Genomic DNA, 6,211 nt, shown 5'->3' with positions numbered 1-6,211 from the left:
ATGCACTTGCGTACGCACCTTTTGTCTCATTTTGTTCCGTTGGCCTGGGTAGCTACTTGCGCGCCCATATTTGCCATAGCTACCCAGGCCCTTTATCTTGCCGTTCAGACTCTCTCTCTTTTCTCACTCGTCAATAATCACCATGTAGTCGTTTCGTTCGTCTTGGTCTCTTGTCTCGTCGTCTATAATAAATGTCGTTCCCACTAACTTGTTCCCGTTGTCAGTTGTCCTGTTTCGAACTCAACAATACCATACCAACATTTTGAGAGAAAAATAATTTCGCCAAAAAGTGCCATAGGGTGGTTTCTGTAGTCCCTGGCTCATATTTGTGTCACGTAAAATACACACCGGAAGTAGTCACTGATGAATTCTGGAGAAAAACGTTTTTGTCAAAACAAATCGGTGTCTGTTGGTAGTCGATTGGTTGTGTTTCTAACAATAATTGCTATCATGTCTCCGAGAAAAATGAAATACAGTTGCGAGACAAAAAGACAAGGTTCGTGTGAGACCGGGCCAAACTGAGTTTTCCACATGTGTACGAACGCTACTACCCTCAAGATCTAAAGAGCAGAATATAATATGCAGCTCCTCATATAAGGCAGTAGGACGTACATGTAAGTAGATCAGACCCACCACAAAGTGGACAAAGACCAAAAATCCCATTCACTGTATCCAAGTTTCCCACGTGCCAGGACAAACTACCTGCAGGTTGCAGCAGGGCTGGAAAAATCCCTCACCTTCCAAGCAGAATTTGAATTGGGGATCCTCTACCTCACATTCACGATCCTAGACCATCCCACTATGCCTACCTGTCTGATACCAAGGCAGTGCCAAAATCGTAAATGTACAAAGTAAGCAGATGTAACCGCATGGATTGCAATGCACTCAATTGCATGTGTTATTGTATTGACTAATCAATACTTATCAGGTGTTTAGAGGGGTGCTCACTAACTAATTTTGTTTGCTAATGCTTCATAAAATGCAACTTACCTCGTCAGCTTGGTTTGGATTGGCTTTGCTGTCCAGTAGATGCCGCATACAATCGATACGATTCTGCTGACAGGCATAGTGAAGTGATGTCTTTCCCCCCTATAACACAAGTATATGTTCAGCAAGTAATCAACAAAGAACATGGGTCACTATGAGAAATTATAGTACACATTGCATGCCACATGTCCGTCTGTGGATGATACAATAGGAAGCAGGGCAAGCGACAGCTTTGAACCTGTTGATTCCAGAAGACTTCCAAAGTCATCACCAAATGTACTCTCCGACTAACCTCATTCACACAACCAGCAACATGACACTCGGAGTTAGGGCACATACTGATTTCTTCACATACAAAAGAAAACTTCTTCTGACTTGCATAACTCAGGGTAAAACTGGTGTACCACTCTGATGGTGTGATTACTGCAGTATATTTTACAAATGAGACAGAGAAGTTCTCAGTCACATGTACTTGTGTGCCCACAATACTGTCTGTACATGACATAGTCTCTATCTACACTACCTATCACAATAATTGTAGAACAGAATGTTCACCAACATACATTATCGGAAAGGTTTGGATTGACTTTCCTGTCGAGAGATGCTGCATACAGTCGATATGACCCTGGCCACAGACATGTGTGTGAAGTAGTGCCTTTCCCCATTATAACACAAGTGAATTTTCAGTAACTACTAGTAACGAACAAAGAACATGGCTACTTGTGTGTCCACTATATTACATGTCAAGATTACATAGTATACACACTACACCCGAGAGACCTCTTTTGGGTAGTGGTGTATAACTGTGTGAAACATGAAGTTGCTACAGTGGAGTCTGAACACCCTGAGGAAGGTGTATATACACTATCTATCACAATAACGGTCAAGCACATGTTTTCAACATACATTATCGTAAAAGGTTTGGATCAACAAAATGAATTAGTTCATCTCATGGCTCCCCTTCACATCCTATTTTTTCCGACAAAATTGTGCAGTGGTTAAGACCATTGCAGCACAGGGTAGCAATTTCACAGTTTTGTTTGTTAATACTTCATGATATGCAACTTACCTTGTCAGCTTGGTTTGGATTGGCTTTGCTGTCCAGTAGATGCCGCATACAATCGATATGGCCCCGCTGACTGGCATAGTGAAGTGGTGTCTTTCCATACTATAACATAAGTATATGTTCAGCAAGTAACCAACAAAGAACATGGCTCACTATGAGAAATGATAGTACACATTGTATGCCACATGTCCGTCTGTGGATGATACAATATGAAGCAAGGCGAGCGACAGCTTTGAACCTGTTGATTCCAGAAGACTTCCAAAGTCATCACCAAATGTACTCTCCGACTAACCTCATTCACACAACCATCAACATGACACTCGGAGTTAGGGCACGTACTGATTTCTTCACATAACAGTTTTCATTGAAAGAGCGTAGGGTCCAAGCAGGAGCTGTAGTGAATTAATTTTCATGCTGAAGCAGTCATCAGACAATTGGCAGTGGGAAATAATTAGTGCCAGACTCAGAAAAGCTCTTCGCACGGCACATTGAACACTTGTTCAGCAGTTTACCAGCATAGTCTTTGATTTCTTCACACAGTTAGTTTTCAGGAAATGCTTTAGCAGAGTATATTGAAATGGCTGTTCCATAACCTGCCTTATCTCCTTGATCTGGGTTAGCTCCAGCTTGCAGTAGATGTAGAACGAAGTCGGCCTTGTTCTCAATAGTGGCATTGTGAAGTGGCGTCCGTTCATCCTGTAGTACAGCAATAGGTACAAGCAGTGATAAACAAAAGAAAACTTCTTCTGACTTGCAGCACTCAGGGTAAAACTGGTGTATCACTCTGATGGTGTGATTACTGCAGTATATTTTACAAATCAGACAGAGAAGTTCTCAGTCACATGTACTTGTGTGCCCACAATACTGTCTGTACATGACATAGTCTCTACACTACCTATCACAATAATCGTAGAGCAGAATGTTCATCAACTTAAATTATCGGAAAGGTTTGGACTGGCTTTGCTGTCAAGAGATGCCGCATACAGTCGATATGACCCTGGCCAATGTTATAGTGAAATGGTGCCTTTCCCCATTATAATACAAGTGAATATTCAGCAACTACTGTAGAGGCAGAACATTTCGTAGGTCAATAATTTCGTCCAACTCCAAAGAAAGGGAGTTCGTCCGGCTGTAAATTTCGTCCATGGATCATGTTATGAAATGATGTGTTGTGTTCCTGTGTGATGTCATTCCCCAAACTGTCTCGTCCAGTCGCGTGCATGTGTGATATGAGCATGCGCGATTTTGTAGTCGACAGTCCTTTTGTCAGTCTTCTTGTTCGTCTCTGGCAGAGTAGTCTTTTTCCGTAATATCAATATAAATAATGTAAAACAAACAAGTTTTGTCCTTTGTGTCCTGCATCCCGGGGAACGGAATGGCTGAGATTCCGTTACAACGTGGTGCCTTAACCCGGGACGCAGAGGATGAGTTAGTTCGTAGTGAGTCTGTTTGTCGTCGTCGTCAACAACAAAGTAAAACTATAAAGTATGCGTGGGAATGGAGGAGGTCAGGAGAGGAGCTGATGGGAGCGCAAGACGGTGGAAGAAGAGGCAGAGCAGGTGGTTGGACCGGCAGAAGCTGGGGACTGGAGCCTTGGACGGCAGGTAGCGCATGGAGCGTGTGGCCGTGGCTCGCCAGAGGCCAGTGGATGAGTCTGGCATCACCGACTGTGTGTCATCCTTTGTTGTTCGTCTTGTTGTTGTCTTGCTCGCTGTGTTGTCTGATCATGTTTCTCTCGCTGTTGAGTTCGTTGCTGTGTTGTTGAGTTTGGTTGTCGGTACGTTGCTCTTCTCGTCGTTCTGTTGTTCTGCATTAATTTGCTTTGTAGATCTATTTTGCGCTGTTGCGCGCATGTTGTTATTTGTTGGAGCTTTGGCTCTCATGTTTCGGTTGGCCTTGTGTGCCTGAGCTTAGAGCGTCGGCTCTTGTGTTTTTTGGTTTGGCCCTGTAGTGCGGCTTGGTTGAGAGCGTCGGCTCTTGTGTCTTGGTTTGGCCCTGTGTCGTGGCCCAGTTTTGTTGTGCTACAATGTAAGCTGTTGGTTGGTTTTGGTTTTTCTGCTTTGCTGTGGTTCCTTTTGCTGTTGTGCATGTGGAACGTGGTGTCGGTTTATTATTTTGTGGAATGTCATCAAGGGGGCAGGTGTTATGAAATGATGTGTTGCTTCCTGTGTGATGGCATTCCCCAAACTGTCTCGTCTAGTCGCGTGCATGTGTGATATGAGAATGCGCGATTTTGTAGTCGACAGTCCTTTTGTCAGTCTTCTTGTTCGTCCCTTTGAGTGTTGTCTCCATTTCCGTAATGTCAATATAAATAATGTAAAACAAACAAGTTTTGTCCTTTGTGTCCTGCGTCCCGGGGAACGGAATGGCTGAGATTCCGTTACAATCATGAGAGTGCATTGAAAAGCTGGACAAATCGACATTAGTACGGCATTTAATTTAGGTTCGTGTGAGACTCGGCCAAACTGAGTTTTCCGCATGCGTATGAACGCTGCTCCCCTCAAGGATTAAAGAGCAGAATATAATATGCAGCTCCTGATATAAGGCAGTAGGATGTAAGTAGATCAGACCCACCACAAAGTGGACAAAGACCAAAAATCCCATTCACTGTATCCAAGTTTCCCACATGCGAGGACCAACTACCTGTTGGTCGCAGCAGGGCTGGAAAAATCCCTCACCTTCCAAGCAGAATTTGCATTGGGTATCCTCTACTTCACATTCACGATCCTAGACCATCCCACTATGCCTATCTGTCTGATACCAAGGCAGAGCCGAAATCGTAAATGTAAAAAGTCAGTAGATGTAACTGCACGGATTGCAATGCACTCAATTGCATGTGTTATTGTGTTGACTAATCAATACTTACCTCATCACGTTGGTTTGGATTGGCTTTGCTATCCAGTAGATGCTGCATACAGTTGATGTCACGCCGCTCATTGGCATAGTGAAATGGTGTCCTTCCATCCTATAACACAAGTGTATGTTCAGCAAGTAATCAACAAAGAACATGGCTCACTATGAGGAATGATAGTACACATTGCATGCCACATGTTCATGTGTGGAGGATACAATATGAAGCAGAGCAAGTGACAGCTTTGAGCCTGTTGATTCCAGAAGATTTCCAAAGTCATCACCAAAATGTGCTCTCCGACTAACCCCATTCACACAACCAGCAATATGACACTCGGAGTTAGGGCACGTACTGATTTCCTCACATAACAGTTTTCAATGAAACAGCGAAGGGTCCAATCAGGGGCTGTTGTGATTTAATTTTCATGCCGAAGAAGTCATCAGACAATTGGCATTTTAACCCTTTACCGGTCTACCATAAGCGAATCGATACTATAGTATCGGTACATTTGGCCCTCATTTTTTTGGGGTCTTGTTGCCGGGAGACAGCTAAAATGGCGCTCTACGCGTAGCTGAGGTCCAAGGCTTTCTGACGATGTACAAAACAACCATGCTTACCATACAAATTTTTGCTGTATCGATCGACTGAAGTTTGTTGAAATTGGAAAAGACAACCATCCGCCATGCGCGCATTTCGAGAATGCGAGTGCATCTCTTGGGGCCGTGTTTGACAAGCGTTCTGAGAGCAGTAACATCACCAGTCCAGGCTGGATCTCCCGGGAGGTTTTGCAGTGTAGTGTGTTGAGAAAAAGACCTCCGTGGAGTCCTGCTAGTTCAAAAAATGTATCGTCCACGAATGAAGAAACAAAATTCTCCAAACAGAGAGGAAGCATTCTTGCTGCCGACACGGCGACAGCGACTGTCACAAGGACTCGTCAGGTGTGATCAGCTGATTCGCCTGGCCGTGAGAATCACGGCATGCGTGACCTCGCGCCTGAGTACTCATCTGAGCGAGAGTGAATCTGACGCGAGCAGCGCTGAGATGAACAAACCGAAACTGCGATATCGTGGAATGGAAATTGCTGCTGCTGGCGTATCGCCTATGGCGAGGTGTTGGTGTTCAATGGCGGTATTCTAGAGAGCCTACATTTCTTGTAAAGACATAGCCCTTACCTGATTGTTTATCGTACGACTTCAGCTCCATCACGAACTTGGTGTGCCCTTCGTGCTGTGATATTCGTGTATTTCATTCGCAATTGTATTTTCTCTCAACTTGAAGGGCTACCATGGGCGCTATCCTTGCCTGGA

General features: G+C 44.2%; 1 long non-coding RNA gene across 1 annotated transcript; it reads right to left on the bottom strand.

The window, feature by feature from the left end:
• Positions 1-850: 850 nt before the first annotated feature.
• On the bottom strand, positions 851-5,014 carry LOC135824673 (uncharacterized). Its single transcript, XR_010554909.1, has 3 exons — positions 4,920-5,014; positions 2,057-2,749; positions 851-1,089 (listed from the first exon to the last, which is right to left on the bottom strand). It is a non-coding gene; the product is annotated as an uncharacterized LOC135824673 (long non-coding RNA).
• Between the last annotated feature and the right edge of the window lie 1,197 nt (positions 5,015-6,211).

Source organism: Sycon ciliatum, chromosome 9 (genome assembly GCF_964019385.1).
Source record: "Sycon ciliatum chromosome 9, ocSycCili1.1, whole genome shotgun sequence".
Classification (NCBI taxonomy): Eukaryota; Metazoa; Porifera; class Calcarea; order Leucosolenida; family Sycettidae; genus Sycon; species Sycon ciliatum.
Note: the sequence above shows the minus strand (reverse complement) of the source record. Positions and strands in the feature narration are given on the sequence as shown.